Source organism: Myotis daubentonii, chromosome 13, assembly GCF_963259705.1.
Source record: "Myotis daubentonii chromosome 13, mMyoDau2.1, whole genome shotgun sequence".
Taxonomy (NCBI): Eukaryota; Metazoa; Chordata; class Mammalia; order Chiroptera; family Vespertilionidae; genus Myotis; species Myotis daubentonii.
The window spans coordinates 37,525,151-37,543,998 of record NC_081852.1 but is presented as its reverse complement, the minus strand read 5'-3'; the positions used below and the strand labels follow the sequence as shown (position 1 = coordinate 37,543,998).

The 18,848-nt window shown below is 41.2% G+C and overlaps 1 protein-coding gene across 7 annotated transcripts in view; it reads right to left on the bottom strand.

Annotated features, from left to right (window-relative positions):
• The window catches only part of STAMBPL1 (STAM binding protein like 1), a 50,547-nt gene that overhangs the window by 29,793 nt on the left and 1,906 nt on the right, over window positions 1-18,848 (bottom strand). For 6 of the 7 annotated variants that reach the window (XR_009448380.1, XM_059662764.1, XM_059662762.1 and 3 more), the window contains one exon: window positions 13,363-13,740. The exons of the other annotated variant lie outside the window; for it this stretch is intronic. The gene's annotated coding sequence lies outside the window, so the exon portion shown is untranslated. The remainder of the gene's footprint in view (window positions 1-13,362; window positions 13,741-18,848) is intronic. 7 annotated transcript variants of the gene reach the window in all.

The window sequence follows — 18,848 nt, the reverse complement described above, 5'->3', positions numbered from 1 at the left end:
TTTCTTCTTCTTCCTCTTCTTAAAGGACACCTTTCAGCATTTCATATAATACTGGTTTGGTGGTGATGAAGTCCTTTAGCTTTTTCTTATCTGTGAAGCTCTTTATCTGACCTTCAATTCTGAATGATAGCTTGGCTGGATAAAGTAATCTTGGTTGTAGGTTCTTGGCATTCATCACTTTGAATATTTCTTGCCACTCCCTTCTGGCCTGCAAAGTTTCTGTTGAGAAATCAGCTGACATTCGTATGGGTACTCCCTTTTAGGTAACTGATTTTCTCTTGCTGCTTTTAAGATTCTCTCTTTGTCTTTTGCTCTTGGCATTTTAATTATGATGTGTCTTGGTGTGGTCCTCTTTGGATTCCTTTTGTTTGGGGTTCTCTGTGCTTTCTGGACTTGTAAGTCTATTTCTTTCACCAGGTAGGGGAAGTTTTCTGTCATTATTTCTTCAAATAGGTTTTCAATATCTTGCTCTCTCTCTTCTTCTGGCACCCTTATAATTCAGATGTTGGTACGCTTGAAACTGTCCCAGAGGCTCCTTACACTATCTTCGTATTTTTGGATTCTTTTTTCATTTTGCTTTTCTGGTTGGGTGTTTTTTGCTTCTTCGTATTTCAAATTGTTGACTTGATTCTTGCAATCCTCTAGTCTGCTGTTGGGAGTCTGTATAATATTCTTTATTTCAGTCAGTGTATGCTTAATTTCTAGTTGGTCCTTTATCACAACCTCGAGGGTCTCATTAGATTTCTTGTAGATCTCATTAAGTTTATCGGCAGTTTCTAGAAAATTCTTGAAAAACCTTAAAAGTGTGGTTTTGAACTCTATATCCAGTAGTTTGCTTTCCTCCATTTCTGTCATTTGTGTCCTTTGTCTCCACATTTTTTATGCTTCCCTGTGTTTATAAAATGGTTTTCTGTGCTGAGTGTCCTCTAGGGCCCAGTGGTTCAGCCTCCCCAATTACTTGAGGAGGACACTCTTGGTGCACCCGCCCTGTGGGCTTTGTGCACAGTCTTGTTGTAGGTAAGCCTTGATTGTTGTAGTTATCACTGGGAGAAACTGACCTCCAGGCCAATTGGCTGTGAGAATCAGCTGTGTCTGCAGTGGGAGAACTTCTGTGCTGGAGACACCCCTCTGGGGCAAGACTTGCTTCACTGGGGCTTTGGTGCTCACTGAGTCTGCCCTCTGTGTCCTTTATGGTTCCATGGAGCTGCAAACTGGATGGTCCCACTCTGACCTCTGGGTTTCCTGGCTCCTGGATCTCTAGGGAGGTGCTAATCTAGCCTTTGCCTGAGGCTATCCAGCAAAAGCCTCCCTGCAGGGCTTGGGTGGGGCAGGTCCCATGGGATCAACAGGGTGGGGCTAGCAGTTATGGCTGCTCTCGGTCTTGCCCTCAGAGGCTCTGCTTCTCACTGTCCCGGTAATCGCTGTAAGCCCCTGGGAGAGAAAGCTGCCCTTGAGTTCCGACCGATGCCAGACAGTCCCACTTCTCCCGTATGAGTCTGGGTCCCTAGAGACTCTCCCGGAAATGGAGCTCAGAGCCTGAGACTCCCTCCCGATTGAAAACAACAGCCGCACCCTCAGCCGCCAGCTCGCTCCACATGCACCTCCGCACCTTTGTATTTTACTTCCGTACTGCGCCTCCTCTGAGTCTCGGTATGTTTTTCTCTTTCCTTCTAGTTGTAGAATTTCCACTGAGCCAGCCTTCCTGTGGTTCTGGATGATGTCCGTTCTGTCTTTTAGTTGTATTTTTGAAGTGGTTGTTCGAGGCAGCAAACTCCAGTGTTTACCTATGCCGCCATCTTGGTTTCTCCCAGATTCCATCCCTCTACTTTAATGTTAAGTTTCCTCCAAGTGATTCCTAGGTGATCTACCCCATAATTACTTGGTGGAAGAGGAGAGTGGTTATTACAAGAAACAGATTTCTAGGCCTCAGCAAGTCAGACATTCTGGGAAGGGTATCCCATGAATCGCTAGATTGATGAAACTAAATAAAGCAGCCCTGGAGACCTTTTATGCACATTAACACTTGAGACTCACTCTATCAGAAAACATTTCTCTAAGAGAGTTAGAAATGACTCCCAAATACCTGGCATTAGTCAGCTGAATATTCCCTACTTTAGAACAGACTCTTGCCTTGGCTTCAAAAAGTAGACATATTTCCTTTTTCCTCCTACTTACCTCACCTTGCATCTCAACTATTAATCTTTTGTCTTTCCTCTTAACATACCTTTATTCTGTAAGATACCTTTTTTTCATGTTTCAAGTAAAGCTTGCCCTGTACTTCAGCGCTGTGTCTTCAAATGTCCTCCATCCATTTCCACCAGGACATCCAACTGATTTCTCACTCACTAAGTTTCAAGGCTGCTATGTCTTTCCCACAAATATTGCTACCAACTAAATTCATTCATTCATGTCTTTATCCCAAATAACTTATTAAGCACCTAGTTTGTGCTAGCAGCTAGTGATACAACGGTGAGCAAAAAGACAGTATCTGATCTTATAAAACATACATTCTGCTAGAGGTATGGGATGGGGCAGATAGGTATAAATATACTAAACAATTATCTGCACCATTATATCATTAAAACGGTGGTAACTGCTACAAAGACAAAATATGGGCAACTTTTTAAACATGTTTTTATCGATATTTAGAGAGGTAGAAAGGGAGAGAGAGAGAGAAACATCAGTTGGCTGCTTCCTGCATGGCCTCCACTGGGGATCAAGTCTGCAACCCGGGCATGTGCCCTGACTGGGAATCAAACCTGTGACCTCTTGGTGCACAGGTTGATGCTCAACCACTGAGCTACACTGGCTGGGGGAGAAAGGATTTTTAAAATATGCATTCCTGTTGAACAAGCAATTCCAATTCTAAGTTTTCTTCATTGACTATCTTACCCAAGTAATTCTCATTCTCTCTCTCTCTCTCTCTCTCTCTCTCTCTCTCTCTCTCTTTACAGCATGGTTTAAAAATATTAACATTTTGGAAATAAAATTAAATAGCCATCAGAAGGGGGTTATTTAAAATAAAGACTCTCTACTTTTATGTATATATGCATAATCCGTGGACACAGACAGTGGGATGGTGAGGGCCTGGGGAGGAGGGGCAGAGGGCAGGAGCGGGCTAGAAGAGGTTAATGGGGGGTGGGGGGAGGAACTATGTAATACTTTCAACAATAAAGATTAAAAAACAAACAAACAAGAATCTCTATAGAGGGTGAAGCCATGAGAAAGGGCTTACATCCATACTCACGGAATCAGAAAGTTGTTCAACTTATAGCAGTAAGTGAAAAAAAGCAAGTTGAAGAATAATATAAAGTATGACTCTATCCTATAATACTCAAATATACATGCATTTAATGTATATTGGCATTTGCAAGAAAATAGTCCAAACAATGTATACTGAATGTTTCTCTGCTGTTCTCTTAAAGATGGAATCATGAAGGATTTTACATTTAGTTCACTTCTGAACAATTTGTTACAAGTGTGTTTCACTTCATAATCAGAAAAATTACACTTTTTTAAGCCTGTAAGTTTTGAGTAGGTAGCTCCAGATTTGAACTCTAGCCCTGCCACATCTGTGTTTCCAGATGTGTGACTTTTGATAAATTATTGAGTCTGTTTCTCTGATCTAAATTGAGAATCATTGTGTCCCCCTTGCTTTGCAATATTGTTAAGGCAGTTGTAGTTGTAGCGGCTATTCAAGGGCTAAATCCAGAAGGGCTGGTCTGGCCTGTTGGGTGAGCTGGGTGGTCTTAAGTGTCATACCCACACATGCAGTTGCTGGAAATAGAAATATACTGGCTACAGATCTGGGACACACAGCCAGAGAACCTTGCTGCATAAACCCTTCACAGTCAGTCCTGCCAAATTCAAGGCTCTAATTGCTCACCCTAGTTCCCTCTGGCCTTTATGATGACAAACCAGTTGACTTTGCCCACGTGTCCCTTAATCCTCTGATCTGGACCGGGTACTGTATGTCCCTAGCTCCGATGTAATGCTTATTTCATCAGGTTAGCTCTCTGTTCCAAAATGCACTCTGGTAACCAAGTGCCTACAGAAAGAGGTCTAAACACCCTCACCAGCCCCTCGGGGTCAGAGATCTAGATTTCATTTTCCACTGTCCCCCAAAATATGTCTCCCCCTACTTCCTTTTTTGATCAAACACTTTATGCCCTATCCTGACATCTGCCATTCTGTCTAAAAACTCCCACCAGCCCTGTGGTTTTCTGAATCTGTCCATCAAAAAACAGGTGTTAATAAGAAAATGAAACAAGTATAGAGTGCCATTATGAAAACTCCAAGGCAGCCTTGATGTGTATGTTATGACATGAAAATGTCTATGGAAATCAGGAGGTAAAATGCAGAAAGGGTAACAAAAGAAGCACAAATCTGAATATAAAATTAGATTTAGCTCTTATGTAGGTTTTTTTCAGTGTGGTTTAAGTGACCACCTGTATCAAAATCCCTCAAGAAGGTGGTCAAAATGAAGGCTCCCAGGCCCCACCCAAGTTTACTGAATAATCTATGGGGGTGGGATGGAAGACATTTTGTTTTCTTTTCGGGGGGCGGGGGGACCCGTCTGAGAAGCACTGCCCTAGTTACCTTTCTAAGGTTTTCAATAACATTATATTTGCCAAAGAAAAATAACCTTTATGTCATAACAGGGTGATGGTCATTTACATTTCTTTCAAATCCTACATTTTAATCTATTGAATTATTTCTTAATTGAGAAAATAAAGTTCCATACCCACTAACAATTCCAACTGATTTGCATCTTCTTATTTATTTTTCTTAACATACTGTATTGATTCAGTTTCCAGTTTCTCTGCCCCACGGAACAAAATCAGAAACATATGCAGGACTTACTCCAGGCCTCTCTTTTCATTCGTTCCTCTTAAAGAAAACTTATCTTGTGGGACAGTTTACAAACCAACGTTGCAAGGACAAAACAGACTGGAAAAGAGCTAGAGTCCATCCACCAGAAGACTGAAGCAGAAAGGGCTCTGCTCAATGGTTGAAATGCTTATTTCCAGGATTAAAAACTATGGCTCCAGCAACAGGAAAAACACACTCACCTGGTCCTTAGCTGAGCTGAATTTAACCAAGATCAGCATTACTGATTGTAGTCTTCCTTCCACCTTTAATTAAAAGGCGCACAATTGCCCAGCCATTCGAGTTTGAAATGTAAACACTCTCAAAAGGGACCCACACTGGAGTTTCTCTCTGAACCCAGAAAAAGGCAAAACAGGCAGGCAGTGTTCACCCGAGCCAAGGAGGGTTCAACATGAGTCATCACTGGCTTCCTGTTTCCAAATTCTCCCAGACAGTCATCAAATCAAACAATCAGAATGAATACTAGTAAGTTGTGATGGGTCCCTGGACAGTAAGATCTTAGATGAACTCTTACTGAATTTGTGGTTCAGTCACTATGATGCCAATGAAACGTAAGTATAGCAGAAGTTTAAAGAACAAAACACCAAATTCACCAAAACTCAAATTCTATCATCCTTAATCAAGTTTAAACTCACTAAATTTTTTGAAGTTTATCTTTGTTGGTGAAAGTATTACATATGTCCCCTTTTCCCTCCCCACTGACCATCCACCCTGTCTCCACCCCTCCCCCCTTCCAGGCCTTCACTACACTATTGTCTGTGTCCATGGGTTATGCATATATGCATATAAATTCTTTGGTTAATCTCTTCCCACCCAACCCCTCCCTACCTTCCCTCTGAGATTGGTCACTCTGTTCCATGCTTCTATGTCTCTGTTTCTATTTTGTCATCAGTTTATTTTGTTCATTATATTCCACATATGAGTGAGATCATCTGATACTTGTCTTTCTCTGACTGGCTTATTTTTCTTAGCATAATACTCTCCAGGTCCCTCCATGCTGTGTCAAAAGGTAAGAGATCGGAGAACCAAGATGGCGGTGTAAGGTACAGACCTGTGCGTGCTGCCTCCCACAACAACATTGAAAATACCAACTATAAGACAAAACAGCTATCATTCAGAACCATAAGAAAGCTGGCCCAGTGGAAGTTCTACAACTGGAAGGAAAGAAAGAAGAGCATTGAGACTGAGTAGGATATGCAGAGGCGCCAAGAACAGAGGTACAGAGTTGCGCGCCAGGCGGGCTGCAACTGGATGCACATTTTTTTTCAATCAAAAGGGGTTACAAACTCTCGAATCCAATGAGCTTGTTTGGGGAGGGATTCTGAGGTCCCAGACCCCTACTGGGAGAGGCGGGATGGCCTTGCAGTGGGTCAGAAAGCGAGAGTGGCTTTCTCGTGGAGCTGCTCGCTGGCACTTGGGGACGCGGAGACGCGGAGTCGTGGAGAGGCGAGGAGTCTCAGAGACACCATTGCTGTTTGCTCTGCCCTGGTGATTCCCTGAGACCCTGCCCTACTCAATTTACATCACCACCCAAGCTGTGCCAGTGGCACAAAAGGAACCACATGCGCTTTTTCAGCTTAACCCAACAAACTGCAGATTTCAACTCCTCACACCCATAAGGGACACACTCAAGAAGCAGAATTAGGTTGGAGGAAGCCGGAACCGGACCCTGCTGGGCCGGCAACATGGAACCGCAGTACCAGCAAACGCACAAACAGGTCCACCAGATCCAGTCTCACATGGGACGCCAGGAGACGGCAGACAAGCAGTCTGTGCACTTAGTAGAAAACAAAATCCAAGTAAACATACCAGAAATTCAGCCAGCAAGAACACCTGGAGATTTTGTCCAGCAAGGAGCTGCCCAACAAAAGATAGAATGCCAAACTTCGTGTTGCTGAGAAGGCCCCATTGAGGCTGAGACCGCCCCGGTGAGGCTGAGACGGCCCCTGCGAGACTGGGACGGCCCCTGCGAGACTGGGACGGCCCCTCCAAGGCTGAGATGGCCCCTGTGAGGCTGAGACGCCCCTGGTGAGGTTGAAACGGCCCCGGTGAGGTTGAAACAGCCCCAGTGAGGTTGAGACAGCCCTGGTGAGGTTGGGACGGCCCCTGTGAGGCTGAGATGGCCCCTGTGAGGCTGAGACAGCTCCTGCGAGGCTGCGACGGCCCCTGCGAGGCTGCAATGGCCCCTGGGAAGCCGAGAAAAATACCACATGATCTCACTCATTTATGGATAATAAAGACCATTATAAACTGATGAATAAAAATAGATACAAAGGCAGAGCAGTATTGAACAGGCTGTCAAACTACAGTGGGAAGCCTGGGGAGGGTTGGGGGGGGGGGGTAAGAGATCAACCGAAGGACTTGTATGCATGCATATAAGAATAACCAATGGACACAAGACACTGGGGGGTAGGGAGGCTGGGAGAATGTCAAGGGGGAGAAAAAAGGAGACATGTGTAATACTCTTTGTAATACTTGAAGAAATAAAACAAAATTAAATTTTAAAAAAAAGCAAAAAAAAAAAAACATGAAAAAAAAAAGGTAAGAGATCCTTCTTTTTTTATGGTGGCATGGTATTCCATTGTGTAAACGTGCCACAACTTTTTTATCCACTCATCTATCAGAAAGAATATATGCACCTCTATGTTCATAGCAACGCTATTTATAATAGCTAAGCTCTAGAAACAGCCCAAGTGCCTATCAGTAGAGGAGTAGATAAACTCACTAAATTTAAAAACAGTTCCTTGACAAGGAATTGAACTTTAGTTAAATAATGACATGTAATTTACAAAAAAAGGTAAAACAAAGGAACAAAGGATGCACACCATATTTTTAAAGAGAGCTGAACATTTTTCTTCAACTAAATAGTCATGTTTTACTCACAAACTTTACACAAAACCAAGAAAATTTTTTGCTTCCTTAGAAAAAAACAATACTAGTTACACATTTCTGAAAGTTAGTTATAAGAACAAGAAATTATATAAGGACTAATATAATGTTAAAATATTAAAACTGGTGATGGCATATTGCATCCTAAAGCAACATTAAGGAAATTAAGAATTTTGTATTATTGGTTGCTATAGCAGCCTTCCCACCTATAAGTAAAATCTGGCCTTTTATAACTAAGACGTAATTACTTCAACAAGTCAAAGAACAGCTAAAATTTACTCTGTGGTTAATCTATAAAACATTCTGAATAAAAACAGTTATAAAATGTCATCATAACTCCACTGTCAGTCATTAATGAGAGATATATACGATTCTAGGAGTATGGAGAGAGGTGGATGGCACAGAAGTTTTTCAGAATACTGATACCTGCCCAATAATTTAATGTACACATTCTCATTGGTAACATTTCTCCTTATACCCAATTGTTCATTATATATAACATAAATGTCTCCCTAATATAATGCACTACATATTATATATAACTTATAATGTATACATTATACCATGTATACATAGAGAATGCATATATAAGTATACTAGTATAATACATACCTAATATAATGCATATAACATCTTCATATGACATTTATAATATATATTATATAATTACATAATATTACATTGCACATTATTTATATAATATATAATACTAGAGGCCCAGTGCACAGATTCATGCACCGGTGGGGAACCTTAGCCTGACCTGCAGGGATCCCCTGAGGGGTCCCAAACTGTGAGAGGGCACAGGCCAGGCCAAGGGACCAAACCAGTGCATAATTGGGGCCTGGGAGGGACCGCAGGAGGGCTCCAGGGCATGTCCTGCCCATCTCACCCAGTCCCAATGTTCATTAGATTCCACATATGGCTGGACCCCAGCAGCAAGCCAACCTACCGGTCAGAGCATCTGCCCCCTGGTGGTCAGTGCGCATCATAGCGACTGGTTGAAAGGTCAAATGGTCAGACACTTAGCATATTACATTTTTATTATATAGGATAAGCTATATGCTATACACTATATTAGGAAGACATACCTCCTTCTTCCAGCTCAGAATCACTGGGTATAAGGAGAAATGTTACAAATTAATATGTATTGCATATGTCAACTCTTAGGCAAAAACAAAAAATAAACAATTTTTAAAGCAAATGTAAAAATACAAATTGAAACACTTCTTAATAAAGCACTTAATGAGAAATACCACTTACAAAATATTAAAAATACTAAATACAACTAAAGCAAAAATATATACAAGAATCTCTCTGTACCTCAATTTTTAAATTTGCACAATGATACCTATTGTCTAAAGTTGTTTTATGAATTAATAAATAACAACAACAAACACATACAGCACAACTTTTTGCCAGACACTTCTAATCACTTTTCATTTATACCTATTTATACATTTAACCCTCCCCCAAGTCTTATGAGAGGGAAATTAATATCCCTGTTAAAAGATGAGGAAACTGAGGCTCAGAGAAGTTAGTAATTTGTCCAAGGACACACAAGTAGTAAATGGCAGAAAGAATTCATGTTCCTAACTATGCCATCACCCTTAAGATAATGTGTTAAGCCTTTGCACAGTGTCTGGCATATAGCACATGCTCAGGAACTAATATTTATTACTAAATATCTGTCAAATGTTTGCAAGATTCTGAGGTTACACTAGGGCTCAGTCAAAAAGAATGTGGGTGATGTTCCATGAATGTGGAATATGTGAATGATGACCCTTGCGCCACAGGTTTACTATCCCTCTTGCACATAAAACAAAGACTTCTGATGTCTGACTGTCTTGAGTTTTCATTTCTCCATTGCAGCCTTTGGATGAAAAGTGCGGCTATCATTATCTGACACCAGATTAACACCTCCACTCCCTCTTTCCACTAATCCACTCCCCACCCAATGGCCAAAATATTCTTCGAAAAGATGCTTTCATCACTTAATCCTTTCCAGGAACCTCCCTTGAATTGGCCACCTTATCTAATCAAAATTCCACTCCCTGGCTTTCACAGGCCTTAGTAAGGCATGAAAGGAACAGGCCTTTAACCCTTGTTCAGGTTCCTACTAATCAAGTAAATACCTGATAAGAATGGCCATGTTTCATTATGCAGAGGATATCACTATTTGTATTACTTCAACACAGTGATAGCAATTTTTTATTGTACTGATTTTGGACATAGCCTATTAGAAAAAAAATTAAATGTTTAAGGGTCTCATTTAATTTTTGTTCAGAATAAAACAAGCTTGATTGGAGGACATGGACAGAAGAATGCCAGACAGAAAATGTGCATTATTAATATGCATGATCATGTTAATATCCAGGCAAACTTCAGACAGCTTTCTAATAATCTTTAGTCCTGAAATTAAAACATGAATCATAGGCTAAATTTCTAATGACTTGGAATGGAAAGTTAGAACTATTAAAAAAAAAAAAAAAAGCATAGCACTCTTAATATCCAAGATCATACAATGCAACCATTTCCAAGAGGACTTTAAAAGGCTAACTAGAGCAATTAAAACATGAATTACTGTGCTTATATAAAGGAGCTGCTTTTAATAAACGCAAGTTACTAAGTAACCACCAGTCTGAATTAGTTTCTAAGCCAGCCAAATCAATGGACAAACACAACACGGATGAATTTAAAATTTAGAAAGAAAATCAAATGCCATGTGCTGTGAACATTTAGCCATTTGCCAAAGGTTTCATTGGCTTTTCCATTTAGCATGAGGAGATGCTGGATTGTACTAGAAACTCATGTGATTTGCTTAGAAATGCAAACAATTTGTGACAAAAGGCACATCCAGATTATTCCTGGGCTGAACATCCTGATGTCAACTCAGGATTTTCTTTAATGTAAACTCACACATGCCGCTGGACAATTCACATGTTCATGGAGTGAGCAAGTCAACAGGTGCCAATACAGTACTTTTTGTCTGTTTGTTTGTTTTTATCTCGAAGGAATTGTAATTGTTCCTTGATGGAGGAAGTTGATCTTAGTTGAATACATGCATGAGCTTCAATTTGATGAAAGGTTCATATAAAGTTATGGCTAAAAACAATCAATACTAGATGTGAACTAGTTAAGTTGGGAAGTAAAGACATTCCAGACTTGTTTTTCATTTAACAAACATTTATTGAGCATCTGTGATCCGTTAGCCGGAAGGGACAGAAAGCTGACTCTAAAATTTTCAGGGATGACTATGAATCATTTTTTGTGGTGTCATTTGAAGTTACTTATAAATCTTTCACAGGGTTGAGAAAAAATGCTAGTTTTAGACAGAATCCCAAAGCCAGCGGATTAGAATGTCTCTAATTTGTAAATGTATCCTCTGGGAAGGCACCTGGCATTTCCTGGGTAGCATCTACATGTTTCTTCTACCCCTCATATGTTGAGCAAGAATTACCAGACTTTTCTTCTCTGTGAAAAGCAACCTCACTCCCTGGATTGATGCTGCAAGTAGGACTGGGAAGAGTCCTTGAAGGAGGAATATGATCAAACTGGTTTAGGTAAGGCCTAGGTGCAAAAAAAAAAAAAAAAAAAAAAAAGTGACTATTACGAACAGTTCTTTAACTATTTTTATCAGTCCTTCTCAGGAGCCAACCCAGAGACATTCTCCTCTCTAGGAGCAAATCTCCTCGGGAGTACCGCTCCCCTCAGTGTCTCTCTCTAAGCCTCACACTGGCAATCAGCCCTATGAAACAAGGCAAAAGTAGGCAAGAAACTGGCCCTCAAGACCACAATATGGGTAAAAGACTAGGATTATCTGTATGATCATTTAAATGTTGCTTGTTTTACAACAAAAAACAAGTTTCTTTTTAAAATTCCCAAGAATCAACTGATACATAAATTCCAGCTAGATTCCCAAGTGGCCAACAATGTGCTAGATATATGCTTGAACTGAAAAGAGGCAGCCAGTTCATTTTCCAGGTAGATTCCAGTAACATTTCATGGCTTCGAATAAAGAAGCTGTAATGGAGCCAGTAGTAAACAGGAGGAGTCTATTTCTCAAAGGCATTAACTTGAATTTAAAAAAAAAAAAATTGACATATATAGCTACAAAATGCTACTATAATACAGTTATAGAGTACATTTTTGAAATTTAATTGAGCATCCATTCCACAAACATAAATAAGACTGTCCATTGAAACAAGGTCTGGGAAAAAATAAAACCCAGTGGCTTAATCTCTATAAAGCCATCATAGAAAACTATGAATAAAAACTCCACACAGAAGTCAAAATGTCAGGTATAGCCCTGGCCAGTGTGGCTTGGTTGGTTGGGTGTTGTCTGTTGCATCAAAAAGTTGACGATTTGATTCCTGGTCAGGGCACAAGTCGGGGTTTCAGGCTAGAAACCAAACGGAGGGCATGCAGGAGGCGGCCGATCAAGGATCTGCTCTCACATGCGTGTTTCTCTCTCTCCCTCACTCTTCCTTCCTCTCCAAAAATCAATAAAAAAAATCTTTAAAAAAAAATTCTGGTGTAATTTATCTGCTGGAACAAATCTGCTGTATTTATTACCATTGACAGGGCCTTGAGCATGAAATCATAAATCAGCATCTTACTTACATTCATTATAATTTCAGAAACTCCCTAAAACCTAGGGCTTCATTTTCTTCTTAGTGACTAACAGGATGCTTGTCAATCACTGTGATCAGGGGAGCTTAGTTTGAAAGATGTCTGTTTTCCTAACCACCTGATTTCCAGAAAGCCACCCTATCCCCAAGGCACTCAAACACTTAAGATCCTTCCCCTCCCATCCTCTAGTCTAGATCAACTTCTGTTTCTGGAATTACTTATGACATATGCAATTTTTAATTTTTTTAAATTAAATTTATTGGGGTGGCATTGGTTAATAAACTTATATAGGTTTTGTAGTATTTTTAATTTCACCCTAGGCTCTTGGCTATCAGCAGTGTGGGTTGTTGTTTGAGAGAGTTCTGGAAAATTATGTTCCAGTGACATTATACTTCTTTGTGCATTTCATTGAAGATATTCAGTTAAGATGTAAATTACTCATGAATTACTTAATGTCTTAAGACAGCTTATGCTAATAAACACCATAAAAGTAAACGCCATCTAGAGGCACGTCACATGTCCTGCTGGGGCAAAGGTCTGCGTTCCCAACCCTCGCCCTCCCCTCTCCACACCACGCACCCCCAAAGACAGCGCGGTGATGACACCGTCTCCAAGTCGGAACCAGAAACACGCTTGTAGGTCACTGGCAGAGTCCCGCCCTGCCACCCAGAGCCACAGCTTCCTGCCTTCCCCATCAAGGTGAAAGGAACCCCCAGGAGCCGGCTGGGGGCGCACAGAAGCAGCGCAGACACCGGCGGACGATCGGGGCACTTGGAAGGAAGTGAGGAACCAGCAAAAAACATTTTCTTCCCGCGGAACAAACCCCAGACCCGACGCCGCCATCGGAAGAGGGACAGGGGCGCGCCAGGCCACCGTGCACACGGACCCGACGGGTACCCTCGCTCGTGCCGGGGCGCACTCCCACTCACGCTGACAGCGCGCGCGCCTACTCACCAGCAGCCCTGGCTGTCCGGAGCCCGCGTGGGGCGGCGACTGCAGCGGCTGCCCCCGCGCCTGTCGTGTGGCCTTGGCATCCGTCTGGCCGCCGCAGTCCCGGCCGCGCTGGCTTTTGCTAGAAGGCACTGCAGCCCGCCGCTATGGCCCCCGGCGTGGAGGCGCCAGCCCCATGGCCTCGGCCGTGCGTCCACCCCTCTCTGTGGACCTCTCGATGGAGCTTTGTTAGTTTCCCTCGCTCTGGCTGCGTGCGTTGTTCCCCTCTTCCTCCCTCTTCCTCCTCCTCTTCGCTGCCGGGGCCCCGCAGCACCCGGGGCGATCAGAGACCTAGCAAAGCCACGCGCAGGCAGGGCCGATCCGAGCCTGCTGCAGCCGCCCCTGCAACAGGAAAAGAAATTGTCGCTGCGATGGTCCCGGCCTCCCCTGCCCCGGCCCCTGGGTGCCGCCTCCGCCTCTGCCCCGCCCCCTCTTCCGCGACTGCGGCCTCCCGCATTCTGCAGAAAAAGCTCGCAGGTGGAGGCAGGTCCCTGCGGTTACCCTAGAGTGAGAGTAAAATGAAAGGGTGCGACTTTCTCATCGGAAACCCAGCAAGTCCCCTTCTTGGCCCAGAACCACCTGGACTCTCACTTTGCTCCACCATTCATTTAGCCAAAGTGGACAGGAATGGGTGCCTTTTAAGACTGCAGTGTACACACCGTGATGCAGATGGATTTGACCATGAACTCCACTGGAGTCAGGCAAAAATGGGGTTTTAAAAGAAAATCCCACCTATACCTCCTATTAGGAATTCCATCTTGAGATTTATCCATAACCTGCCCCCACCATGACATACTTTATCCTCTTCCCCACCCCACCCCCACTTTGTCCCCATGGGTAATGCAAACTATTATGACATCATCTGGATATTATTACAATTATCAAGTGCAGGGTCTTTAGTATGGTCCTGGTATTGTGCCAGACACTGCAAACATTGAAATCTTACTTCATCCTCTCCACAGCCCATATAAGTGGTACTAATTTTTTCCATGACGGAGACACAGAAGTTAAGATTTAAAATCTGACCTGACACCAAAAGCTACTTTTATTGGCTAGGAAGATTCTATTAATTTATAAATGTTTTACAAACACTGCTGCTGCTGGATGAAGCAGGCACTTTTCCGCCTTTCCTGAGTTTGGTTGGGAGGAAACTTGCAAGTGAGAAAAGCAAAGGCAGAGGCAGAGAGGGGGAAGTGGGATGCGTTTTTCCTCATCTAATTTTCCCTTGGAGACCAAACGTCTAGCTCTGGCTCCATCACTGACTGACCTGTTTAGCCTCAGGCATTTCAACTTTTTAGGCCTTACCTTCCTGCATTGTTTTTTAAAATAAAGAGGTTTGACTCTTGGAGGCAGCCTGCAGCCTTGGATTTTAAGAAGCAATGGTGTCGTTGTTTTTCTAACTTTGAATTTGGTTCCAAATTTTTAAATCAGAAAATTTCACAAAAATTCAGACTTTTGGTATGTCCTGAAAAGTTGGAAGAACTGGCAACCTGTGGTCCATGGAAGGTTCTAGCAACCATCAGCCAGAGCCAAGTAGTAGGTGACTCTTCAGACTGGGAAGATGCATTTCAGTTTTCCACAGTTCCCACCACTGCTATATGCCCCACCCCACTAGCATTTGAGGATATGGTGGACATTTGTGTTTGTAGATCTGAACTAGATAATCTCATGACCTACAGTCACGATTACCCAGATTCCTAAAATGTATTATGAAACAAAAGAATTCCACAGAAATATTTATAGTGATAACTGATCATGGTCTTGCTGCCTAGAATCTGAGGACCAGAGTGAAGAAAGAAGATGGAGTCACTGTAGTCCAGCTGCTTTTTTATGGTATTGGCATGAAAACAGACATATAGATCAATGGTTCAGAATAAAGAGCCCAGAAATAAACCCATGTCTTTATGGGCAATTAATATTTGACAGAGGCAAGAACATATAATGGGGTAAAGAAAGTCTATTCAACAAATGGTGTTGAAAAAATTGGAAATATACATGCAAGAAGTGAAACTAGACCACCTTCTTACATCATATACAAGAATAAACTCAAAATGGATAAAATCTAAGACTCAAAACCATAAAACTCCTAGGAGAAAACATAGGCAGTAAAATCGCTGACATTTCTCTTCGCTATATAGAAGGAAGGGAAACGTGGGCAAGGGAAACAAAAGAAAAATAGACAAATGGGACTACATCAAACTAAAAAGTGTTTGCACTGCAAAAGAAACTATTAACAAACAAAAGGACAACCTACAGAATGGAAAAGATATTCACCAATGATACATCTGATAAGGGGTTAATATCCAAAATTTATAAAGAACTCATACAACTCAACACGAAAACAATAAACAAAATAAGCCAGTCAGAGAAAGACAAACACCATATGATCTCACTTATATGTGGAACTTAGTGAACAAAATAGAACTTAATGAACAAAATAGAAACAGAGATATGGATACATGGAAGAGACTGACACCTGTCAGAGAGGAGGGGGTTAGGGGACTGGATGGAAGAACATATATGCATAACACATGCATGCATAGATACATAACACATAGACACAAACAACAGTGTGGTGATAGTCAGAGGGAAAGGGGGCTGAGGTGGGCCAAGGAGGGGAAAATGGCACAGAAAGAGACTTTGCTTAGGGTGATGGGCACACATGCAGGCTGCAGACGATGTTTTATTGAGCTGAACACTTGAAACCTCTATTTTTGCAAACATATGTCACCCCAATAAATTAAATTTAAAAAGAAAAGAAATTAAAACCCAATAAGGATAGGGAAAAAATGGGCAAAGGACCTAAGTCTCTGTCACATCAATGTTTCTCTCTTTCTCTCTCTCTCTCTCTCTCTCTCTCTCTCTCTCTCTCTCTCTCAAAAATAAATTCTATTTCAATACTTACCCCAAATACAATATTTTTAAAGATAGGATTTTTGTTCTTACCAAGCTTATTAGCAAAGATTGCATATAAATAAGCATTTCGCTCAATGCTGGTGAGGATGAAGCTGAGGAGTAGGAAAAATATTTTTTTTCTAAATTCTTCTGGCTGGATTAACAATCTAATTAACATAAAACAGATAAACAGGAGAAAATGACCAAATTTGTTTTGATGTATATTCAGAGGTTCCCTAAGGATATGGCATCTGAGGACATATTGGCCAGCTGAGGCTTGGATGCCATTCTGGATTAAGAAGAGGGAGACAGGGATCTGGGACTTCAAAGGGAAAGTAGGAACTCACAGGTGGATGAGAAAGAGCAAACATGTTAAACCATTCTTGCCAGGCCACCCGGAAACAATGGGACACAGACGGGAATCTAACAGACAGACTTTGCTTAGCTTCTCACCATCCACCACACTTACTTTGTAGATGCTAAGGTGAATATGCTAACATTCCCTTCCTTAAGCAGATTTTCTATCTGAATTATTTTAGGTGGGGGTGGGGGGATGTCAAACATTTTTAAAAATCTTTTGTTTCTTAAAAATAACCAGCTTAAAATAATCAATATTCCAAAAGGCATATTTTGGGGTGGTACGCTCTGCTGCCCCTCACGATGAAATGAGTCCCCTCATCTGGTGGTGTAATTTTGATACGCTGCAGTATGTTAACAGAAGTTGTAAAATGTACACAATTCTTTTTCCCAAGTAATTCTACTCCCAGGAAGCAATTTATCCTATAGAAATCTGTAATGAGACATAAGATTACTTCATAAGATACTTATCACCAACTTTGGACATTAAAATTATGTTTATGATTAGTTTTAAATAAAATTAAAGCTGCTTATTATACAATGTGAAACAAACATAAGCGAGTTTATTAAAATTACCCCAAAGAAATTAGTTATGGGGAATTATAATTGCCTTCTTTATATTTTACTATAATTTTAATTTTCCTTAATGGGCATGCTTTCCTCTTATTTAGAAACAATAATATGTAATAATTTAAAATAAACAGAATTGGTAGCCAAATAATTTGAAGTTGTATGTATCGCAGTGCCTCATTCATAACAGGTACATAATAAATATTGGAGGAAAGAATAAAGGAAGGAAGGGAGGTCACATTATTTTACAAAGTTGACTGGTGAGTTAAGGGACTGTGACTTCCCTGTCATTTGCTTAGTTTATGGCATAGAGATGACCAGCAATTCACATTCTGAATTGCTTTATTAAGCAATTCTGCACTTGAGTATTTCCCAACTGTGTCAAGTGGCAAAGCATTAAATACTTTTCTCACTGGATGAGTAACGTGGAACCAGCACTCAGGTTGTTTCCTGTCTCACAACATCAGAGATAGATCTGTTCTGAGAAGGTGGAGGAGCCCAAGGGTGTTGGTATTCAAGACAAAGAGGTTCCTTCTTGATCCTGATTAGCCATCAAATGGAGGATTACCACTCTCTCTGAATCACCCAAAAGTCCAAGAGTTTGAAATAGTCTCTAATATGTCAATCTGTCCACATCCTAGTTGAATCGTATTTGTTGGAACTGATAGCACAGAGAGCAAATATGCAGAGTGGTTTTATATTAATCAGGAAACCAAAATTACATCCATGTGCTCCTATAGTTGGTTGGCATTTGCACATAAAGTGGTGTTCCGTGGAGTAATAGCCGCCCTCACTGGGGTCCCTTCTGAGACCAGATGCACTGGAGGCCTTGTCCTCTGTTTCACAGAGTTAGAATTTCCTGGCTCTGGATTATCTTGAAAGTCAAGAGAAAGACAAGAATTGATACCCAATTGATTCTATTGATTATTATGTACGTAAAATCATCTATCTCAGAAGTCAAATTCTCAAAAACATGTATTCTTAAAATTCTGGGTTTTGTTATTGTTTATACCAAAGGTTTTCAAACAGTCTGCAAGATCAAAACTATTTTCATAAAAACGTAAGTCCCTTATTTGACTTTTTTTTTAAAAAATATTTTATTGATTTTTTACAGAGAGGAAGGGAGAGGGATAGAGAGTTAGAAACATCGATGAGAGAGAAACATTGATCAGCTGCCTCCTGCGCATCTCCTACTGGGGATGTGCCAGGCACATGCCCTTGACCGGAATCGAACCTGGGACCTTTCAGTCCGCAAGCCGACGCTCTATCCACTGAGCCAAACCGGTTTCGGCCCTTATTTGGCTTTTTTCCCTCATTCTCTCAGGGAGTTTTCCAGAGCTCCGTGTGTGATGTCGCCACAGCTGGAATGCAGACACAGACGTGAGAACCCAGACATCTTTTAAGGCAGATGTGGTAGATATTTGTAAAAATAAAAAAAAACAATGCCAATTTTCGTTTGGCTTTGGAAAATATAGTTTCATTGTAATAAAATATAATACAATGTAATTGGCTTGTTATTTTAAATAAATTAACAAAATATTTTTAAACTTCTATTTTATTTAACAGATATCGTAAAAACAAATAGATGTATCTCAGATAAACAAAAGCACCCTAGAGGCCTGTATAGT